Below are 24985 nucleotides of genomic sequence, written 5' to 3' on the forward strand. Positions count from 1 at the left end.
ACACATAACATAGAAGAATTCAGATATTTTCTTACAGTTTTGGAATCACTGTGTGAGCCCAGGAACTGCAGATCTCAGGGCATGGCAGTGGGAAGTAGAGAGGAAGAGCACATGGGCTGTGCTCCTCACACCATGGAGGCGGAAAGCGCGCACGCCTGCGCACGGGCGAGAGAGAAAGAGAGAGAGAGATAGAGATAGAGAGAGAGAGAGAGAGAGAGAAGAGAAGAGAAGAGAAGAGAAGAGAAGAGAAGAGAAGAGAAGGGAAGGAGGGAGGGAGAGAGAGAAGAAGAAGAAGAGGAGGAGGAGGGGGGAGGGGAGGGGAGGGGAGGGGGGAGGGGAGAGGAGAGGAGAGGAAACGAGAGGAGAGGAAAGAAGAGGAGAGAGGAGAGGAGAGGAGAGGCTGCTAGCTCAGCAAGGAGAGGAACTGCATATAATTCCCACAGTCATACCCTACCAGCCTGGGCCACGACCTAAATAGGATTTATCTATATCCACTGCTAGGATTATAACCCTCATGACCCCACTATATCAACCCTGAATATTAATAAATGAGCTCTTTTGGGGACATTTTATATCTATCTACAACAGATTCAGGCACAGCTGCTTTACCTTTCAAGTAGAATAGTGACTGTATTTAAAAAAAAACAGGTAGCTAGGCACAATTGCACATGCCTATTATACCTGTCTTGGAGGACAGAGACGGGGAGATCACAGGTTTAAGACCAACCTCAGCAACTTAGCAAGACCCTCGGCAACTTAGTGAGAGTGTTTCAAAAGTAAAAAATTTGGAGCTGAGGGTATAGCTCAGAGATAGAATTCTCCTGGGTCAATCCCTAGGACCAAAAGCAAAAAACAAGTTGATTACATCCAATTTTCCCTATCCACGGGATCCTCCTCAAATTAGAATGTAAGACAAAATAATAGGAACAACAAGAAATATGAGAGTGTGAAGTTTGAAAATATATTAGGGTTTATAAGGTTGATTTAGTGAATAGAAGGGAGAAATTTCATGAGTCAAGGGACATTTTCTTTTCTTTTCTTTCTTTTTTCTTTCTTTTTTTTTGAGGGGGGCAGGTCTGGGGATGGAACCCAGGGGCATTCAACTTCTGAGCTACACCCCTGCCCTATTCTTTATTCTTTATTTTTTTTTTAAATAGAGTCTCACTAAGTTGTAGAGGGCCTCAGTAAGTAGCTGAAGGGTCCGCAAACCGTGATCCTCCGGTCTCAGCCTCCCAAATGCTGGGATTAAAAGCGTGTGCCACCATGCACAGCTTAAGGGACATTTTCTGATAAGAATCCTCAGCCTTTTTTTTTTTCTTTTTTCTTTTTTCTGTTGTTATTGTGTATGTGTAAAGGACAGGAACAGCTAGGAATGGTAGAATCCAAACCTCAGAAAATTCAGGGGAGGGAAGGCTGCAAGAGGCAGGGGTCTTCCTTGCCTGTACAGCTTACCACTGTTTGGGTAGTTTGGGGGTTGCTTTGAGTTTTACATGGGCAGAAAGCATCCCTGTACAGAACACCCACATGTAGAACAATCCTGGCCCCAGAGAAGCAAGTTGAAAGCAGATTCTACTACTCTTCTGTATAGCTACAGCTTTTCATAAAATTGTCCATAAATGTAGATGGAGAATGGCAAGCCATAAAGCCTCTTTCTTCTCTCCATCCAGGGGCATGATTAATTATAGGCTTCATTTTTCAAAAGTCAGCCAGCAGTCTAGAGATACTATAGAGATAGAATTTCTGAATCTAAGCAGAGAAACATACACAAAAGGGCCATTTTTTCTCATTAGGAACCAATATTTCCTTCTTTCTTTCTTGTTGAGATTATATTTAGGGGCATTCTGCCTCTGAGCTATATCCTCAGCCTTATTTTTTAAAAATTGAAAGAGGTTCTCACTAAGTTGCAGAGGGACTCACTAAGTGATTGAGGCTGGACTCAGATGAACTTGTGATCCTCTTGTCTCAGCCTCCCAAGTACTGGGATTACAGACATGGGCCACCATGCCTGGCTACCTGCTTCTTAAAATATTAAAATATCATCTGGGCGTGGTGGCACACACTTGTAATCCCAGCATTTGGGAGACTGAGACCAGAGGATCATGATTCACAGACAGCCTCAGCTACTTAGTGAGGCCCTCTGTAACTTAGTGAGACCAGGTTTCAAAATAAAGAATAAAAAATAGGGTAAGGGGTGTAGCTCAGAGGTCAGATGCCCCTAGGTTCCATCCCAGACCCACACAAAAAATGGCAAAATATCGCTGAAAGCTGGGTGTGGTGGCGCATGCTTGTAATCCCAGTGCTTGGGAGGGTGAGACAGGAAGATCGCACAGGCCTGGGTTTGATTCAGCTTAGGACTGTGCTACTTACAGAGTCAGCTTGGACAAGTTGCTTCTCTCTTATATGTCAGTTTCCTCTTTTGTTGGAGGAGGAGAGAGTGCTAGAGATTAAAAAAAAAAAAAAAGCTCACTCACAATCTACGTCAATGTTCTCATGCAACAGATACTTACTTAGTGCCGTGGACTTGGGATCCAGTGGGGAATCAGACCCAGAACTGATCCTCAATGAGCTTGTGTTCTGATGCACATTTTATTTGAGTGCCTTTTATGTATGTGTCATGCATTTAGTGGGGATTTTTATATATGTTGTGCCAATCAACCCTCAAAACAGGAGTGCTATCTCTTTGGATTCCTGAGTACACACAGCCTCTGCTCTGAATGGTCAGTGGCTGAGTAGTTGTTCTTTCAGTAAACATTTCTTAAGGGCATATGACATGCCAGACATTGTGCTACACACTGGAGATTTAGTGGAGAACTTTGTTGGATCAACTGAATTTCAAAGGATACTTGGAGTGTCTCATACTACAGTATATCCAATACAGTAACAATCCTATTATTCAGGAGTTTGACATTCAGTCTCTACATTAAAAAAATTCATTGAACCAGATGCATTGTATGCTGAGCTACACCCCAAGTCTTTTTGTTTATTTTTGAATTTTTATTGGTGCATTATAATCTCACATCTTTTTTTTTTTTTAATTTGAAACAGGGTCTCACTAAGTTGCTAAGGGCCTTGTTAAGTTTCTGAGGCTGACCTTGAACCTGAGATCAACCTTTCTCAGCTTCCTAAGTACTGAGATTATAAGTATCACCATGCCCAGCTCACATTTAATCGTTATATCAAGAATGTGATATAGGAATTACATCCATGTGATAGAAACTGAGGTTCAAGAAGGGTTAAACACAAAGTATACTATTTTCAAGGATACGGTCTGATTACTGTAATAAAGAGGCCACAATATTTAGTGACTTAATGTTCATTCCTATACTTCATGACAGCCTAGTATGAGCACTTCAGGTTGTTGGAGCAGCTTTACTTTATGAGGTCATCCCCAAACCCAGGTTCCCTTCATCTTGCCATTGCCATCTCCTGCATGACCAAAGCAAAGTCACTGCCATTATCTGCTACCACTATGGTCTAGGACTTAGTGTCTGCACTCCAGCCTGTGGAAGGATATAGGGCAGTTTGAGTCATCCCAAAGGAGATGCCCAGAAATTTGTGGCAATCCAGGAAGAATTAGAGAGATGTCTACTTAAAAATATTATTTCCCCCATAGCTCCGACCAACAGAGATGCTTGAAACTACAATCTAGGCTGAAAAAGGATTCGTGCTTTTGGCAAGGAAATACTGATTAATTACTTAAAAATGAAAAAAGAAGAAAAGATCTTTCTAGTTCCAAGCAGAAATGTTCACTTTAAATGACTATTTTTATAATGTGTCCTCTTTGGCTTGCTTATGTTTGTTTTTCATCTTTATAAGTAAATTAAATTCTATTCATTTTATCTGTTACCACTATGGTCTAAGACTTAGTGTCTTATCCTTGGACCAGGGAAAGAGTAGACTTGCTAACTTGTCTTCCTCTTCAGATCGTTTTCTCTGTCATGCACTCTGTTCCAACCTGATCCATTCTGTACTTTGCTCCACATAAAAGTAAAAATAATTTTATTGGTGTATTATAATTGTACATCTTAGTGAGGTTCAAACCAACAAACAGATGCACAAGTTTTGGTATGATTCCCTCAGGTCCCACCCTACAACCTATATAACATTGTGATTAGTAGTGATACTTTCATCATCAGCACAACGTAATTAGAACTGTTTCTTTCATCAGTTCTTCCATATCTCCTCCTTTCCTTCCTCTCCATCTTCTTCTAACATTTTACTGATAGTTTTCTTCAATTTTGTAAAGTTCTTTTTGATTACTGTTTTCTCTATATCTTCCACTTATGAGAAAAAACATTTGACCCTTGATTTTCTGTGACTGGTCTCAACATAATATTCTCTAGTTCCATTCATTTTTCTGCAAGTCATATAATTTTGTTGTTCTTTATAGATGAATAAAATCCCATTGTGTAAATATACAGCCTTTCCATTACCCATTCATCTTTTGATGAACACATAATCTGGTTCCATACAATTCACACATGAATCTTCTTAAAGCACTATTTTCTTTTTTTTTTTTTTGAAGATTTAAAGAAGTTTATTAGAAAGACAGAAATACAGAAAATAGAAATACAGCCCCATGCCAAAATAGCATGAGGGAATGACTCGAATGAGTAAACCCTTAAAGCACTATTTTCATGCTATCAATTCCCCACCAAGATATTGTCAATAGCTCCTTAATGACCAAAGCCCTAACACTTTTCTTTATTATTTAAACCTATATGAAACATGCTTCTAATTATTGAGTGAATACACCTTTCTCACCCCATCCCCAAGTCTATCTATTTATTTCCATATCCATGACTAATACCATAGTCCAAGCAGCCATCGTGTCCACCTGGAGTATTGCTATTACCACCATGTCCACTTGGAACATTTCTGTTCCCTCCTAACTGGTGTTTTTGATTCCACTGCTGTCTGATTACAAGTCACTCCCCACAACCAGAGTGGTCTTCTAAAAGGTAAATGGATTTTGTGGCAGCTGGCCTATACTGGCCCATCTCCCTATATTTATCCTTTATATGTTCACCTCCCTCACTGAGTCCTAGGGCTTTCTCACTACCTTTAACAAAGAAAATGTAGCAGAAGGGGTGCTGTTGGCTAAAGCTCTAAGAAGGCTCAGCAGTTTCTAGATTTGTCCTTTTGGAAGCCCTGAGCTACATACAAGGCCTCCTATCATGTTGGAGATGTCACACAAGAAAAAGCCTGAGACCATGAAGAGAGAGGGGCCTGACTAGCAGAGGAATTGAGCCATCTGGACTGTGCTGGGTTAGTTGAGCCCTCAATAACTGCAGTCCTGGATGGCCTCATGTAAAGCAGAAGAGCCACCAGCTGAACCCAGTCAACTTGCAAGTTAAGAGAGATGATGAAATTTTTTTTTTTTTTTTTTTTTTTTGGTGGTACTGGGGGTAGAACCCAGAAGCTTTCTACCTCTGGGCTATACTCCCAGACCTATTTTATATTTTATTTGGAAACAGGGTCTCACCAAGTTACTGAGAGCCTCACTAAGTAGCTGAGGCTGGCTTTGAACCTACGTGATCCTCCTGTCTCAGCCTCCCAAGCATGGGTATTACAAGTGTGCGTCACCACACCGAGCTAAAATGGTTACTTTAGGATAGTAAGTTTTAAGATGGTTTGTTATAAAACAATAAGTAAGTGAAACACTTGAAGTTAAACCTAGCACTTATGGTATCCTACAAGGTTCCTGTGTAATTCCACTATAGAGGCTGAACCAGGAAGATTGCAGGTTTGAAGATAGCCTCAGCAACTCAGTGAGGCTCTCAGCAACTTGCTAAGTTTCAGAAAGAAGGAATGCTGCAGACCCCTTCCCATACTCCCTGCCCGGTGCATCTCTTCATCTGCATTCTTTGTAATATCTGTCATAATGGACTAGGAAATAAACCCTGAATTCTGTGAGCCAATCTAGAAAACTGACTGAATCTGAGATGACAGTTATGAAAATCCCTATTTGCATCCTGCAGGTCATAAGCTCAGATAAAACCACCTGAAGCTTGCCAATGGCATCAGAAGTGGAAGGGGCACTCACTCTTGGAGAAAATCTATGGGATCTGATGCTCCCTCTAAGTAGACAGTGTTAGAAATGAATTCAATTAGAGGATACCCAGAGGTTATCTGCTGTAGAATTAATTAACCACACATATCTGGTATCAGAAGTGACCTATATTATGAGAATATAGTAGGAGAAACTGAATCTTTGTTTGTTTTTACACTAAAGTGATTAAATAGATTTTATTCAGTAACTACTGCCTGCAGAGAAAAGAGATGAGCACGAGCTCCATTCCAATTTGTATAAAGGCCACTGGGCATGTGTGTGTGTGTGTGTGTGTGTGTGTGTGTGTGTGTGTGTCTGTGTCTGTGTCTGTGTGTGTCTGTATGTTAAGTAATGAACCCAGGGACATTCTATCTCTGAGTTATACCTCCCATCTGTTTTATTTCTCATTCTGACACACAGTCTTGTTTAGTTGCTGAGGGTCTTGCTAAATTGCTGAGGCTGGCCTTGAACTTGAAATCTTCATGTCTCAGCCTGCCAAGTATTAGGATTGTAGGCATGGACCACTGTGCCCGGACCATTCTCAATGAAGCTTTCCCAGACTGGAGCACACTTTGCATTCTCTCCCTCTTTTGAATTCTGGCTGCTATGGCTAGTTCTCTTTCCTTCTTTCTTAGCCCTGCCTGGGATTTGCATTATTTAAATACTTTGTCAGGGACCATATCCTCACTGGAGCCATTTCTAGTTTAGAGACTCCAGTGGAGACTGAAGAGATCCTTGGCAGGCCAATGGGTTGTATATTTGGAACCCAATAAGAAAAAAATAACAGAATTTTATAGCTTCTCTGCAATAAAATAAAACCACCAGAAATATGAACAGAAAAGTCATGTAATAAAAGTAATATGTTAATTTAATGTAAGTTATTGAATCGTAAATGCCTCAAGGGCAGCTGTATAATAATTCCTCAAAAGTGCTAGATATAGGGACATTCATTGCAAGATACGATATTACACTGTGGCAACTGATAATGCGGTGATAATGATGGTGGTGATATTGATGGCGATGTGAAGCAAGCTCTAGTCCCTTAAGACCAATGAGGCATTGGTGCTGTGTGATGGGGTCCTGCATGAGCAGAATTTATTCTGTTTACTGCTTTCCATGTTAGCAGTGTGAAAGGAAACAAAGTTTTTTCAAAGGGAAGTATAATTTATATTTTAGTTCTTAAAAGATGGTTACATTTTCCCTGAGGCATAATGGAAGAGTCTTATTCAAACAACGTATTTCTAGAAATGAAAGTACTTTTAAAGAAGTAGGGAAGAGCTTTTGTTTTTTGCTAGCATCAGGCTTCTTTGTCTTCTTTTGTATGTGTTTCAGTGATAGGCAAAACGACAGTCCTTTAGTAGAAGTTAAAATTATAGCCCTAAAAACTACTCAAATACAGTCTTTTATTTCAGTGTAGACTATTTTCAATTGTGCTTAATCTCTTTCAGCCTCGTTATTGCTTTCTCTTACAGTTGGCACTGGAAAATGACATTTTTAGTCTCTTTTGCCCTCTATTGAATTGCCCTGGTAATAACAGTAACTAGCAAAACACTAGTTTTCCAGCATGTTGGGAAGGCATCAATATTTGATCTCAGAGCAGTGATGTGTGTAATTGTTGCTATAGAGAAAAATCTTTGATTGCTGCCCAAATCTGGAATCCTATTAAAATTTAATTTGGGGCCTTCTTTCTATATATAAAACTCAGAACATTTATAGTGTATGAGTTAACCCTTCCCTGCTCCTAATCCATAGGGATGGAGCAAGAAGAAATGGACCTCACCCTGAGAACAGGACTTAGGTTAAAGATCAATTCCTTCAATTAAAGTTGGAAAAAGTTCAGAAGGAAATATCAAGAGAAAAATGTGAATTTTCATCTGTAGAAAACATTAAAAATAGGATAGACTCTCATTTGTCTATGTATCTTTTGGCTGTTAATATTGCTAATGTTTAAAAATTCATACAAAGGCACCACAGAGAAAACATGAAATAGCAAAAAAAATGATATGAAAGCAATTATTATATAAACTTGCCTCTACAACACTTTTAAAAACTGAGTTGAAGGTGAAAAACTGTGGTCTCATAGCAATTAAATGCTATTTATAAACTGCACTTGCAGAATTCCAACCACAAAAAGAAAATATAGCCAGGCATTGTGGCACATGTCTGTAATCTCAGTACCTGGGAGACTAAGAAAGGAGGACCACAGATTTGAGGACAGCCCCAGCAACATGGCAAGACTCTTAGTAACTTAGTGAGACCCTGTTTCTAAAAGGGGGAACTGGGACTGAAGCTAAAAGGTAGAATGCCTCTAGATTCAATCCCCAGTACCAAAATAAAGAAAAAAAATGAGAGAGAGAGAGAGAGAGAGAGAGAGAGAGAGAGAGAGAGAGGGGGGGGGGGGAGAGAAGAGGAGAGAAGAGGAGAGAAGAGGAGAGAAGAGGAGAGAAGAAGAGAGAAGAAGAGAGAAGAGAGAAGAGGGAGAGGGAAATGGAGAAGGAGAAGGAGAAGGAGGAGAAGGAGAAGGAGAAGGAGAAGGAGAAGGAGAAGGAGAAGCAGCAGCAGCACTGGAGGAGGAGGAGGAAGGGGAGGGAGGGAAGGAGAGGAGAGAAGGGAAAAAAAGAAAGAAAACAGAGTAAATGTTCTTAGGGCAACAGTGGAGGTTTAATACATAATACTTACATCACAATTGTGAGTGGGATTTGGCTGCTGGCTGACTCATCTCATTATATCCAGATGAATGAAGTACTAAAGAAGTAGATAATCCTGATGCTTAATTTCGTATGTTAGTTTCAAAGTTTCTCAGCTGTCCTCAAAGCTATTATGGTATCACACTGGCTGATCTATCTTTTGCCTCTTCTAAGTTTCCTTCTCTCCCTTCTGAGGAGGTGGGGTATGAGTCCTAAAGGGATATGAAGTTTAGCTTAGCATAAATGTACGTGACCTGGGAGGGCTAGATATACTTCTCTTTTTCCGGGTAATAGATGGTTGATGAAAGGGCAGATGTAAAAACAATCTAGTGATAGTTTTTTTTAGAAATCTAAAAGCTGGGCGTGGTGGCCTGTAATCCTAGCGCTTGGGAGGCTGAGACAGGAGGATCGCACAGGTTCAAAGCCAGCCTCAGCTACTTAGGCTCTCAGCAACTTAGTGAGACCCTGCTTCCAAATAAAGCCTAAAAAAATAGATCTGGGAGTATAGCCTGGAGGTAGAAAAGCACCTGGGTTCTACCCTCAGTACCAAAAAAAAAAAAAAAAAAAAAGAAAGAAAGAAAGAAGGAAAAGAAAGAAAGAAAGAAAAAAGAAATCTAAGGGTGTAGGATCCTCTTGTTGACATCCATCATGCAACTAATTCCCCTATTGGGACTGAAGTTCATAAGCTTGACACTACAGTCAAATGATTCTGAAGTCCAATGCCAGTTCTATCACTTAATTGCTGTGAAAGCTTAAGCAACTTTTTTTTTTAAACTCTCTAGACGTAGATTTTCTCTTCTAGATGATGAGAAAAAGAAAACTTCACCGAGCTCTTTTAAGATTAAAGGAGACAATATCTGTAAGACATCAGGAAGGCAATGGCCAGAGCAAAACTCTGATTAATATTAGTTATTATTAGCATCTTCCAATGGTAATAGTTAGCAATTTTTTTTATCATTAATAAGAAAGATAAAGGTATCAGCCTTAACAAGAGGCATTTCCCTAAGTATTTCCTAAAAGAGAAAGCAAAGAGAGTATGCCCTGCTGGTTTCTGTGCACTCTTCCAACTCAATATTGTGCCACAGGACAATAAAAGGCTCATGATTTTCTTTGGCATTCACTTATGGGACATCACCATGACTCTATGTGTACTGTACACTTTTTTTCTGGTACTGGTGGTTGAACCCAGAACATCCTACCTCTGAGTCCCAGCCCTATTTTAATTTTTGCAACAGCTTCTCACTAAATTGCTAGGGAGTCTTACTAAGTTGCTGAGGCTGGTTGCAAACCTGTCTCAGCCTCCCAAGCACTGGGATGACAGGTATGTGCCACCACACCCAGATTGCTGTACACGCTTTAAGCAGGGTTCAGTAGAGCTGTTTAGGTAATTGATCACTGAGGAGCCATGGAAGCCATGCGCTGTCAGGTAAGTAGATCTGAGTTTCAGGTGTGCAGAGTCCTGGTTTGCACCAAGCATTAGCATGAGGGATTTGTCTATATAAGGTTTTTACGCAGAAAACTACTGTATAACAACCATATGCCCAAAAGTCAGACAGGATGAATTTTGATTTATCAACACATAATAATAAGTAGTAAATGATAATTTGGTTTACAAATTGGATATGAGATTATTTTTTATTACTTTTTGCCATTAATGTTTGAAAATGCCACCATTTTTTTCTGAAAATTAATGCATATTATATTAAACAATTTGAAGAGGATAAAAGGGTATACACCATAAAGACAAAGTCCTGCTACCATAACCTTGGAATTCTACTTTTTTAAAAATAAATATTGTTATTGCTATTATATGTTAAATTTTAATCAGAATGTCTTCCTTTAGAACCTTCTTAGTGTTATAGTGAATGAAGTCTGAATTTCAGAAGACTCTTCCTCATTAAATTATTATTATTATTATTACTATGGATCTGGGGATGGAACCCAGGGGCATTTGACCTCTGAGCTACACCCCCTGCCCTATTTTTTATTCTTTATTTTGAAACAGGGCCTCACTAAGTAGCTGAGGCTGTCTGCAAACCGTAATCCTCCAGTTTCAGCCTCCTGAATGCTGGGATTACAAGCACGCGCCACCAAGCCCAGCTCCTCATTAAATTAAAAAACTATTGTTTGATCACTAGAAACTCTAAGGAGGCAAAGTTGAATGTTTTGCCAGAAGTCTCTAATGGGATGTTTCTAATGGGTTCACTATTATAAAATGACCCTGAGACAAAGCACAGAAGTTCCTTTTCTCTTTGGACTTGGATCTGAATATTGAACTTGATTTGGGGGCCAGGTCTATCCCATCCACTTAATTTGGATAAAACTCAATGAGTGTTTGCGGTTTACATGCATATTTCCAAATGCAGTTTAGCTCTTTTTTTTTTTTGGTGGTACTGGGGTTCCTGGAAGCCCTTCTACCTCTGGGCTACACTCCCAGACAACTATTTTTTATATTTTTATTTAGAAACAGGGTCTCCTAAGCCAGCGCGCGCGGCTGGCTTCGAACCTGCGCGATCCTCCTGTCTCCGCCTCCCAAGCGCGGGGATTACAAGCGTGCACCACCACGCCCGGCTGCAGTTTAGCTCTTTAGACACATCAGATTTCAGGAAATGAACAGATAGAAGAGTATTGTATTTTGGATCTTCTTATTTCCCACTAAATATGAATGACAGTAAGTGCAAGTCTTAAATTGTTTCACATTCCTTATTCTGAACATGGGCAATGGGCTCTTCTTAGGTAATAATTTTTTGGGGGGTACTGGGCATTTATTCCAGGGGAGTTCTATCTGTGAACTACACTCCTAGCCCCATTTTATTTTATTATTGTGGTACTGGGGTTCCTGGAAGCCCTTCTACTTCCAGGCTACACTCCCAGACCTATTTTATACTTTTTTTTTTTTTTTTGGAAACAGGGTCTCCTAAGCCAGCGCGGCTGGCTTCGAACCTGCGCCATCCTCCTGTCTCCGCCTCCCAAGCGCGGGGATTACAAGCGTGCGCCACCATGCCTGGCCCTATTTTATTTTTATTTATTTATTTATTTTTTGGTGGTACTGGGGTTCCTGGAAGCCCTTCTACTTCCAGGCTACACTCCCAGACCTATTTTATACTTTTTTTTTTTTTTTTTTTGGAAACAGGGTCTCCTAAGCCAGCGCGGCTGGCTTCGAACCTGCGCCATCCTCCTGTCTCCGCCTCCCAAGCGCGGGGATTACAAGCGTGCGCCACCATGCCTGGCCCTATTTTATTTTTATTTATTTATTTATTTTTTGGTGGTACTGGGGTTCCTGGAAGCCCTTCTACCTCCGGGCTACACTCGCAGACCTATTTTATATTTTTGGAAACAGGGTCTCACGCCAGCGCGGTTGGCTTCGACCCTGCGCGATCCTCCTGTCTCCGCCTCCCAAGGCGGGGATTACAAGCGTGCGCCACCACGCCCGGCCCTATTTTATTTTTTGTAACAAGGTCTCACTAGTTTGCTGAGACTCTCACCACATTTCTGAGGCTGCACTCAAACCTGCAGTCCTCCTGTCTCCATCTCCCAAGTACTGAAATTACAGGTAAGTACCATTGTGCTGAGTTTAGGTAATAACTTAATCAATCAGTAAACCTAGTACTACGTTTTGGTTCATGTCCTCCAATTAGCTGCTACGTGGCTTGCTTTGCTTGTTGCATTATCTTTTTTGTCTGATCTTCCAGGTGATAGACACTGAAGGTTTTTAAAGAGATCAGATGTTTTCTGCTCATAAACACCTTTAACTCATCTCAAATAAAAGCAGATAAGTTAGTTTTGGAAATTATAGTACATGGAAAATTGTAATTTGCCAGTAACTAACTCTTAGCTACAATTCCTTTACCAATAAACGTTCACATTTTCTTTTGCTAATTTCGCTACTGTTTAGTTTACTTTTATCTCAACTTGAAGTACTTCTTTTAGGATTTTTTGGTACTGGGAATTGAACCCAGGAACATTCTACCTCCGAGCTACATCCTCAGCCCTCTCTCTCTTTTTCTTTTTCTTTCTTTTTTTTTTTGTCTTGTTTTGAAACAGGATCCCACTACATTGCTGAGATACTGAGATACTTGCTACAGTTTTGAGGCTGGCCTTCAACCTGTGATCCTCCTGTCTCAGCCTTTCAAGTACTAGGATTATAGGTATGTGCCACAGCACCTGGCTTTTTTTTTTTTTTTTTAGCACTTTTAAAGGTGAATCTGATGGTGAACTACCCTAGGTTTGTTTGTCTAGGAAGGTGTCTCTTCATTTTTGAGGGAAAGTATTTCTGAGTATAATATTCTTGTTTGGTAATTTTTTTGCTTGTAGCATTTTGATTATATCATCCTATTCCCTTCTTACCTGAAATCTGCTGATAGTCTAATAAAGGATCTTTTGATGTGACCAGCAGCTGCTCCTCACTTGCTACTTTCAAAATTCTCTTTCTGTCTTTGACTTTTGAATTTGTTTATAATGAATTTCAGTGAGGATTTTTTTTTTTAAAGATTCTTAGTTGGTATTCTTTGGGTTTCATGGATCTGGATGTCAATTTTCTTTCTCAGTCAGCTTCTATCACTGTAAGAAATAGTTGAGATAAGTCAACCTAAAGAGAGGAAAGTTAGCCGGGCGTGGTGGCGCACGCTTGTAATCCCCGCGCTTGGGAGGCGGAGACAGGAGGATCGCGCAGGTTCGAAGCCAGCCGCGCGCTGGCTTAGGAGACCCTGTTTCCAAAATGAAAATGTAAAAATAGGTCTGGGAGTGTAGCCCCGAGGTAGAAGGGCTTCCAGGAACCCCAGTACCACCAAAAAAAAAAAAAAAAAAAAAAAAAAAAGAGAGAGGAAAGGTACACTTTAGCTCACAGTTTTGGAAATTTCAATCATTACATCATGGCAAGAGCACCGTGGAGGCCCACTGACCTTATAGTAGGGAAATGAAGGAGAGAGCAGGAGAGAGTAGGGCTGCATACCACACCTTGAAGGGATGCCTCCCATGGCCTAAAACCTTTCAGTAGGCTCCACCTCTTAAAGTTTCTACTACTCCTAATAGTGCCATGTTAGAGACCAAGCCTCTAATGAATGTACCTTTGGTGGACATCTCAGATCCATAAAGTATACCCACATCTGAGAAATTTTCAGCCATAATTTCTTTGAATAGCTTTCTGGTTCTTCTTCTGTCAGTTTTTTTCTTCTTTGAAACTCCCATATTATCTATTTGGTCTGCTTAGTGGTGTTATATAATTATGTTAAATTTCCTTCTTGTTTTTTTTTTCCCAACTCTGACTTATTTCTACTGTTCTGTCTTTGTGTTCACCAGTCCTTTCTTCTGCTTGGTTAAACTTCTGCAGTGAAATTTTCAGTTCAGCCACTCTGTTCTTTCCATTTCCTCTGTGTTTCTGTTTGGTACGTTGTATTTTCTCTTTGTTAGAATTGTCATTTTGTGCCAGGTGTGGTGGCGCACACTTGTAATTCAAGCACTTAGGATGCTGAGACAGGAGGATTGCACAGGTTCGAAGCCAGCCTCAGCCACTTAGTGAGGCTTTCAGCAACTTAGTGAGACCTGTTTCCAAATAAAGTATAAAAAATAGGTCTGGGAGTATAGCCAGGAGGTAGAAAGCACCTGGGTTCCACCTCCAGTACCACACACACACACACACACACACACACACACACACACACACACAAATAAAAGAATTGTCATTTCGTTCATGCATTGTTTTTTTGACCTCCATCTTCATGGAAGCTGTTTTTAATTCTCTGTCAGGTAAATCATAAAACTGTTCCATTATAGTAATCTTCTAAAGGTTATTTTGTTTCTTGGTTGGAACATCTTTGGTGCTTCTTTATCTTCAAGCCGGTACTTCACCTAGTCTTCATACATTGGCCTTTTACAGGAAAAGATTCTCACCAGTCAGCCTGGCTGGAAATTCTAGGGGCTTTTACCAACTCCTTTCCTCCCCAGGGAGGAGCAGGCAGCTGTTTTTAGCCTGTTTGCTCTATGTTATGTTAGGTTGGAGAAGAGTTATGACATCTCCCAGCCTAAGTTACCAGCTGGTGACTGCTGGTGGACCCATCAGAGATCCAGGATTAGTGAGACAAATGCTAGTTCCTTTGGTCCTCCTCCCTGGAGAATTGGGGGTGCTGGGTGCACAGCTGAGTACTTTCCCTCTCCAGAGGGAGTCTGAGCACTGGAATATTTGTCTGCTGGCTCCATGCTGGGCAGAGGAGAGGATCAATAATGTCTATCAGTGAAGCTGCTGTCACCATTCTCCTCTGTCTGGCTAGACTGTGCCAAACCTACCAGAGATCAGAGACTAGCAGAATAGAGGCCAGTCCTCCTGGATTCCCTCAGAGAGGTGAGAGTGCTGTACTCTCCCAGTTTTCTCTTCTAGTGAGTCTTTTGCTGGTTGCATGCTCCTGTGCTGGGATAGCGTCTCCAGCTGGAGGACGTCTGCAATATCCTTACTAGTTTGGGGAAGTCCAGCTTTGCCTTTCCCTGTGTAGGCCTGCAGGAGCCTTTCAATTTGTTTATGATTTCCTACAAAAATAATCGGTGAATTGTTGCTCAATCAGTGTGTTTGTGAGACAGAGAGGCCAGGTTTCCCACTGTCATCTTGCTGACATCATCCCATTTTTTTTCCTTGTCGTTGGAGGAAACAGCTACTGGCATGGAATTGCTACTACTGTATAGGGGGTTCAAGGTGCAGGAGGAGATGTATTAAAATACATATCCACTAAAATGTGAATTAGCTCCTCTTTCTGATGCTCTGTGTACATGATAAATACAGGTAAAGAAGTGTCTGAAATTTGGAGACACTGCCTCAGTGAATATAGGTCCTCTCTATTAGTATGCACCTAGGGAGATTTAGGGACTGTGAGAACACTGTCCAGGGTTGAATATCTGAGAGGCGGGGTGGGGAAATTTTCATTGGCAGAACTGATTCTTCATCAGTTATACTATACTCTCTTTGAGGAAAGACTGAGTTACAAAGGAATGCAGAGGCTGACAAGCAAGGCGGGTAGAAGAATCCAATACTTTTTCTCAAGAGAAGAATTATGGAACCTGGCACATTAGTATTAATTATCCTGGGCATGTTTCCTAAGGAGAAATAGAATAGTAAGCTTCTGTGATTTAGACGGCACTCATTCCAAATGATATCACTTCTTTGGTCTTAGAATGGAACCCAGAGGCATTTGACCTCCAAGCTACACCCCCTGCCCAATTTTTTATTCTTATTTTGAAACTGGGTCTTACTGAGTTGCGAAGGGCCTCACTAAGTAGCTGAGGCTGTCCGTGAACCGCGATCCTCTGGTCTCAGTCTCCCAAATGCTGGGATTACAAGCGTGCGCCACCACACCCGGCCTTAGTCTAGTTTTCCTTCCTAAAAAAAAAGTTAGTTAATATCTATTGAATGGCTGCTATGTGTAAAGTTCTGTGCTGGGTACCCTAGTATAATAGGGAGCAAGAGGGAATGCAACTCAGTGGCAGAGCGTAAGTAGGAAGTCTTGTACTCGCTGCTTACTGCCAATAAGTAAATAGGCACGAGGAGAGCAAAACTGGCCAGACCCTGACCACTTGACACTTAGAGAAGCTTAGATAGAATGATACTAGGAAAGGTTACATAGATCTCAATGCAACTTAGTTATGTATGATTCTGACTTATCCATCACTCTAGGACCATTTAATTAATACAAGCCCCGAAGAGGCTAATGAATTACAAACATAGATTGAACTGAAATTCCAAACCTTCTAAACTTAATCTAAGATATATGGAGACCCAGCCAAGGCACTATTATCTATGGTGTTGCCGCTCCAGGCTGGGGGGGATCTTCTGAGAATTCTAGCATGTTTTTCATTTCAGCAAAAGGGTGCAAGTTCTTTTTTTTTGTGGGGGGGTCTGGGAATGGAACCCAGGGCATTCGAGCTACACCCCCTGTCTCATTTTTATTTTTTATTTTTTGAAACAGGGTCTCACTGAGTTGCGAAGGGCCTCACTAAGTAGCTGAGGCTGTCTGCGAACCGCGATCCTCTGGTCTCAGCCTCCCAAATGCTGGGATTACAAGCGTGGGCCACCACGCCTTGGCTGGGGAGCAAGTTCTTATTCCAGTTCACACATACTGTCACACAGATGTCCTCTGGGTAAAATATAAAAATAGACATTGAGTTTTGTTTGTTTAGCTTATAGCATCCTGTATTTTCAGGTGATCTCTCATCCACTATTTTTGCCTTGAGTGGCAATGTCTGCTAACTTGTCCCTAACATTCCTGGCTGTGTGCATACAAATCTGGAAAGGCAAAACGGCATGAGGACAGTTCTAGAAACAGTCGGTAAAGCAGGGGTTCTTTGAATTAGAATAATTGGTAATAGAAGACAGTGGCTGTAATCCAACTGTTAAAGAACACGTAATTAAAACCATGATTTCACAGTATCTATTATGCTTTTTACGTTCCGGATTTCAAAAACCCATCCTCTCTTTTTATTATTTTATATTCTGAAATTACCTAAGGCACTGATTTAAATCTACCACGTGATTACAGATTTCTTGAAGTCATGAAGCCCTCACCAATTATTCATTTACTCCAGATTAAATGTTATATTACTTATTATATTCTCTAGTAAATCCTTCTATTGATTATTTGTAGAAATGATTTATACATTTAACTACGTTTTGGCTTGCTGCTTATTATGTCTTAAGCCCTTAAAAATGAGATTTAAGCATTACTCCAGATAATGTATTTTGCATAAACCAAGTGATTCAAAAGCAACTGTAAAAGAAGCAAACCCACTTGCATATACTTAGAATTGCTAAATGATTTTATCTCTGTGGTTTAAAATTGTCCTCTATTTTTACTTTGCAACTTTAACCCTTACTTCAGAAGTTCATGTTTTTCCTAATTACTTCGACCCTACAATGATAGAACAAACATACTATGACACACTTTTGCAGAAAAGTCACATTGGACTTTGTTAATTACATGCAAAACATGTCACCAAGGTTTCTGATACCTGATTTTCCCCCTCCTAGGTTCTAGAAGTGACCTAAAGACTGTCTTGCTTTGAAGGCCATGGTCTTGATTGAAAAAGATTTCAACCAGAAGTTAATATTTATTTACTTTGTGACTACAGAATGTATGCTAATTAATTTTAAAAAGCTTCATTTTAGCTTTGTGATTCATCACATTAATAGTAATAATGATACTACTGCTAAGAATTGACATGTATATAATAAATGCTTGACTGTTATAATGCCACACTATATGAAATATGATAAATCATTACTTAGACTCATTAAAGATACAAAAATTACAAAGAAAATAACCAAGTATATTCTCAAAATAGCTATAATGTTAGTGTTTACTAACATGGCAAACAGATGCTTTAAGTGTACTAATGTACTTAATTCTAAAGCAGTTTTTTTCTTTTTGCAGTATTGAGGATGGAACCCAGGGGCATTCTACCTTCAAGCTATATCCCTAGCCCTATTTTTTATTCTTTATTTTGAAACAGTCTCATTTAGTTGCAAAGAGCCTAAGTAGCTGAGGCTGTCTGTGAACCGGGATCCTCCTGTTACAGCCTCCTGGATGCTGGGATTACAAGCATGTGCCACCATGCCCAGCTTCTTACACAGTTCTGGAAAATAAATATTATTCTCCTCGTTTGAAAGATAAAGTTGGTGGAGTAACAGATTAAGTAATTTACTGAGTTGATACTGCAAACCACAGTGTCAAGACCTGAACCCAGGGAACCTGGCTCCTGTGCCTGAAGTCTACCTTAATCGCTGTTACTATGTGATAATTCCACAGAATCACAAACACTAACCTTGGAGAGAAAGCAGGGATCATATATTTAGTTCTTTTAAACTTATGTAACCACTTAACAGTGAGCCCCCAGGCTCCTGGATCTAATGTTACAAAACAGTATTGGTAGGCAGGATTTATACCATACCAAGGAGAGAAGGGCTTTAGCTGTCAGGTTTGCAATATTCTGGTCTCACCAATAAGCCTCTACATGCATAAGACAGATGCATCATATCCAGGTGTTATTTAAGGGCGGTCACTCACCGAACTAGATTTATTATATTCAGTGGGATCAGCCAGATTCAGAAAGTCAGGGGTCATATCTTTTCTATGTGGAAGTTAGAGAAAAAATTAGGAAACAAAAGGAATTTCAGATAAATGAAGAGAGAGACCAGTAGAAAAGTGGAAGGGGATTGAGGAAGGGGTATAGGGAAAAAATAAATTTTGAGGAAGAAAACAGTTCAAATAATGCTATGTCTATATCTGACGGTATCACTACTAATCTCACCAACATGTATGGGGAAGGAGTGAGGAGCAAGAAGGGATCTGGAGAGACACATGCCAAGTGCTGTGTGCATATATGTTTGTACCACTTTAAGCCTCACTATGATGTATAATTACAATGCACCAATAAAAGTATATTTAAACAGAGTTGTCACTCAGCACACATTTGATTATTGTTTTCTTCTTCTTTTTCTTTTCTCTCTTTCTCTCCCTCCCTCCCTTCCTTTCTGTCTTGTGGTACTGGGGTGATACCAGGATTGAACCCAGAGGCATTCTACCTCTGAACTATACCCCCAGACTTTTTTATTTTTGTTTTAGAAAGAGAATCTCCTTAGGTTGCAGAGAGTCTTATAAGTTGCAGAGGCTGTCCTGCAACCCTTCTGTCTCAGCCTCCCAAGTACTGGGATTACAAGTGTGCATCACTACAACCAGTGTGCTTTGCAAGTCAGCTTTGTTTTTCAAGTCAGTTTGTCCAAAAAAGAAGGCTCTGGTCACAGACACGAGTATTCTGATCCCTGAGATAGCAATGTCTTTTTATGAGTTAATAGAATATTTATCTGTGTATGTTCTGTCCCAAGAATCAACCATATTACATACACCCCAGCCACTCTGCCTTAGATGTAAGAGGGAAACTGAGTGACCAGACCCCTCAGAGTCCCTCCTCCCCATATTTTCACTGCATTGGATGGAGCCACTGGGCTTTAGAATGGAGAGTCTCCAAGAGCTTCCATCATCTCTCAAATAAACAGACCCTTCAAATCCATGTCCTCCAGCACTTCATGCCCTCCAAGTGTGTCGTAGTTAAAAACTTAAAGTCATTTTTAAAACAACAGCAATAGCTATACTAAAATCCTAACATGGCTATGATGAAGAACCTCAAGCTCATAGAGTTTAGAAGACAGACATGCCTGCAGGAGCAAAGCCAATCTCCTGACTCCTAGTTCTGTGCTGCCCCCTGGTGGTCAGCTCTTAGCCTGGCTTCCAAAGGAACCGCCCTCCCTCCTAGGGAGGAGGAATCTCAGAGGTAGAATAAACTACTGGACTCACCAAGTATCTCAGGAATTGAGTCAGAAAGCAAGTTTATTATCTGTATTGTAAACTAGTTTTCAAACTAGCTCTTCCAAATATTCTGAAGAAAGATGACCCTATCAAAAATTATTTCTTATACTTTGTGCATTATAGTTTCATATCATAATGTAATTCATAATGATCGTGACATACATGCGCACAGCACCTGGTGGGCTTTCCCCAGCTCCCTCTCTACTCCAGGATATTGGGATTGGCATTGGTGTTCTCACATATATACATAATGTCAATGGAAATGATTCCTTCATTGATTTTCCCTCTTCTCCCTCAAAAATTCTTTTAACTAAATGCCACAACTCCATTGCAAATACATTTAAAAGGTCCCTATGAAGATTATTTGCTCTTCCACAAGATGAGAAAACTAATTTTTGAAATACATTTCTTTGTGTACCACTGGCAAATTCTTTTTGAGGCATATCATAGAAATTTAGATTTTGCCTTACTACATTGCTTGGCAATTATATTGACCTTCAGACTTGTCAGGAACATGCAGATATGGGCAACATAATACTTTCTACAAAAATATTTCTAAGAAAGCACTGTTGTTGGTGTATATTCTTTTCATTCTTTCCTGATATATTCATAATTATATATATGCATGCCAACTATCATGTACTAATATGTCAAATGTAATTGCTACTTTTAATTTGAAGCTTCAGAAGCAAGTGTCTAAAATTTCTTGAAGGGCCCGCTTCAATACGTGCAGGTGTTCTGACACAAGAAGACAGCCACAGCCATGGCACACTGCAAATGAGGCGACGGGCTCATCAAGGTGAACAGGCATCCACTGGAGAAGATCAAGCTGCGCAGGCTGTGGTATAAGTTACTGGAGCCTGTTCTGCTTCTTGGCAAGGAGCAGTTTGCTGGTGTGGACATCAGAATCCATGTGAGGGGTGGTGGTCATGTGGCCCAGATACACGCCATCCGTCAGTCCATCTCCAAAGCCCTGGTGGCCTATTACCAGAAATATGTGGATGAGGCTCCCAAGAAGGAAATCGAGGACATCCTCATCCAGTGTGACAGGACTCTGCTGGTAGCTCACCCCTGTCACTGTGAATCCAAAAAGTTTGGCGGTCCTGGTGCTTATGCTCGCTATCAGAAATCCTACGGATAAGCCCATCACAAGGGGCTTATCTCTGTAATAAACAATAGAATTTTAAGGTTAAAAAAATAAAATTTCTTATATTTGCACACATGTATGCATTTGCATTTACATTAGGTAATACATTCTACTAAATCTTATAAACATATATTAAGAGAAAACATCTAGATTAAAGTAAACCCACTTAGCTGGGCATGGTGGCGTACGCTTGTAATCCCCACGCTTGGGAGGCAGAGACAGGAGGATTGCATGGATTCGAAGCCAGCCTCAGCTACTTAGTGAGGCTTTCAGCAACTTAAAAAAAAAAAAAAGGTCTGGGGATATAACCTGGATGTAGAAAGCCTCTGGGTTCCACCCCCAGTACCACCCAAAAAAAAAAAAAAAAAAAAAAGCAAATCCACTTATGGTCACTTCCCTTATCTGTGGATACATTCAAAGAATCCCAGTAGATACCTGAAACTATCAAGAGTATGAACCAAATATACACTATTATTTTTCCTGCAGGAGCATACACATCTATGATAAATTTAAATGTATAAACTAGGCACAATGATAAATTAATAATAATAATGAAAAAGAACAATTATAACAATGTACTACAATAAAATTTATGTGAATATCTCTCTCCCTCAAAATCTCTTCCTGGACTGTGCCCACCCTTCTTGTTGACTCCAGCTACCTGAAATTGTAGAAAGTGAAACCAGTGATAAAGGAGGCACTCCTGTTTAAGTCAGCTTTTTTATAACTGTGGCTAAAATACCTGACAAGAACAGCATAGAGGAGCGAGGGTTTATTTAGCTTACAGTTTTAGAGGTTCAGTCCAAAAGGGCAGAGGGAGGGACTAAGGATATATAGCTCCAAGATCATGCCCTCGTGCCCACCACCTCTAGCCATGACCCACCTCTGAACTTTCCTGCACTGGGGACCATGCTTTCAATACACAAACTTTTGAGGGAACATTCTAAACATTAAACTTAGATCTTTAATCTAAGTTAAAAAGTTAGAAACCATCTTTCAACCTTATCAGCCAAGAACAAAGGGTCAACACCCTATTTCTTAAGTTTTCTCTAGGAGATTGATGGAGGGTTCTGGTCACTTAAAACCTTCCAAAGTCTGAGTTTGAATCGAGTTTCACAAGGCAAATGCTACAACAGTGAATTTGAACCTGAGAGGAAATAGCAGTTGTGTAAAGGCCAACCCTTGACTGTGATCCGCATGGTCTCCGGACCAACTGCTCCCAGGACAGCTGCAGCAGATGCCTCAGGCTCTAGTGCTCACGCAAGGCCTAGGTTCTGCCTCTTCCACCAGAAGGCTAAAAGCAACATTTGCTTTGACGAACTGTGTTCTCAGCAGCAGAGGACTTTAGTTAGTTGTTTTTCTTTCCAATGATCTTGTTCATGGTGGAAAGACCTGGAAATGTGCAGGTCATGCTGGCGTCTTTAGCCTGTGAGATGAAAGAACAAATCAAGCCTCTACAGGGTCTATTTGGGAGCTGTTGAGATATGTACTAGTTTCCTTTCCTTTTTTTTATTGAGGGACATTTATTTATTTATTATTTTTATTGGTGCACTGTATTCATACATCATAGTGGGATACAAACTTTTGTAGAAATACATGCACACATCGCCCAGTCAGCCCCCACCTGATCCCCACCCCATTCTCTCCCCATCCCTCCCTCCCATGCTTGGCTTAGTGGTTGACATCTAGTATTATAGCAATTTATCCAAAATTAAAAATGATAATCTCACATAACAGTTTCATTTGTCTGATACCAAGCTTTTGATGACTTAAAGATAACATTTCAATATTTCTTTTTGCTTTCTTTCTTACCAGAGAATTATTTTTCTATTTTTTTAGGTGAAACTATCATATATTTATATATTTATTTTTCAGAAAAAAATCTATCCTAATATGGAATATGGACTCTAGATACCCAAAATGATCTTGAAAAAGAACAAAGCTAGAATATACATATTTTCTGATTTCAAACCATATAAAGCTACAATAATTGAAACAGTGTAGTACTATTCTAAAGGCAGATATATAAACCATTGGAGTTAAATAAAAGCCTAGAGATAAATTCTTCCCTATATTGTCAAGTTATTTTTGAAAAGGTTTCCACAAACATTTGGTGGTGAAAATAATCTTTTAACTAAATATTGTTGAAAAATAATAATTACATGGAAAAGAATAAAGTTGGACCCTTACCTAATCCCATATACAAATATTAACTCAAAATAGATAAAAGACCTAAATATAAATCTTAAGACTATAAACTTTTAGGAGAAAATCTAGGTCATAAAACCTCGCAACATTGAAATTGGCAGTGATTTCTTGGTTATGATTTCAGTGGCACAGGCAACAGAAGAGTATACAAACTCCCTAAAAAATAAAAAAAATATTGTATATCCAAAGACAATGTAAACAGAGTTAAAAGTTACTAATAGAATGGGATAAAATATTTCCAAATGCTATATTTGAAGGTATATTAATATTCCAACTAGAAATCCTAAAAATTAACAACAATAAAGGCAAACAATACCATTTAGAGATAGGTAAAAGACTAACATAAATAATGAATCTCCACATATAACCAATCTTAGTTGTCTGTTGGATGGAGAATCTTGTTTCTCTGGTTCCGGTGTGTGTTACCTATTTCTTCTTTGTAGTTAATCTCTTTGAGTATTTTCTCTAGCGCTGGTTTTGAAGACATAAATTCCTTCAGTTTCTGTTTGTCGTGGAAGCTTCTTATTTCTCCATCTAATTTGATAGAAAGTTTTGCTGGGTAGGAAATTTTTGGCTGGAAGTTGTTTTCTTTCAGAGTTTGGAATATGTTACTCCAAGCCCTTCTGGCTCGCATGACTTGGTTTGGGAAGTCTGGAGTGATTCTAATTGGTTTGCCTCTGAATGTCACTTGGCCCTTTGTTTTTGTTGCCTTTAAGATTCTCTGCTTGGCTTCCACATTGGTCATTTTGACAATTATGTGGCGTGGGGATCCTCTTCTCCGATCCTGTCTAAAGGGAGTTCCTTAAGTTTCCTGGACCTGTGTATCAACCTCTTGCTCTATGTTTGGGGAATTTTCTGCTCTTACTTCCTTGAAGAGATTGTTGATCCCTTTGGTTTCACTTTCTTTTCCCTCCTCTATTCCAATTATTCTTAGGTTAGCTCTCTTAAAATGGGCCCATATTTCTTCAATATCAGATTCCTGCTGTCGGATATTTTTTTCTAGATTAGAAACTATGCGTTCATTTTTGGAATGATCATCTTGTAAGAGCGATATTCTATTCTCCATGTGGTCTAATCGGTTGTTTGTGCTTTGAATTGAGGCCTTTACTTCATTAATTGCATCCTTTATCTCTTTTTGGCTCTCTCTGAGTTCTTTTTGAAGCACCTCTATTATTTCTACAGTTATTTTCCTGATTTGATCTTCTAGAAATCTCTGATTTTCTGTTTTATCAGGTTCTGATGTTGTGGGGTTGTGGGCATTCATTACTCCATTGTTATTCCTCTTTCCCATGATTTCAGAAGTTTGTGCCTTCTCTGGCTTCTTCCCTTGGGTCACTATGACTTCACTTAAGGTGATCTGGATCTCGAGTCAGTAGTATCTCAGACCCCACTGCTCCTTTACTGGGTTGTATCACAGAGTCTCCGACCCAGAGAGTTGATACAGGCTGCTTTAGACTGTGGGGGGTGTCAGGTTGCACGTTTTCCTACGGTGTGATATCTCTGCCACCGCCACTCCCCCACTGGGTCAAGTCCCAGGGAGTACAGTACT

At 40.0% G+C, this 24985-nt stretch overlaps 1 pseudogene across 1 annotated transcript; it reads left to right on the forward strand.

The window, feature by feature from the left end:
- Positions 1–10144: 10144 nt before the first annotated feature.
- On the forward strand, positions 10145–21222 carry LOC308269548 (small ribosomal subunit protein uS9-like; annotated as a pseudogene). The gene is made up of 2 exons: positions 10145–10165; positions 20794–21222. The product of its transcript is annotated as a small ribosomal subunit protein uS9-like (transcript).
- The last annotated feature ends 3763 nt before the right edge of the window (positions 21223–24985 follow it).

This window comes from Muscardinus avellanarius (genome assembly GCF_963383645.1).
Source record: "Muscardinus avellanarius genome assembly, chromosome: 11".
Lineage (NCBI taxonomy): Eukaryota > Metazoa > Chordata > Mammalia > Rodentia > Gliridae > Muscardinus > Muscardinus avellanarius.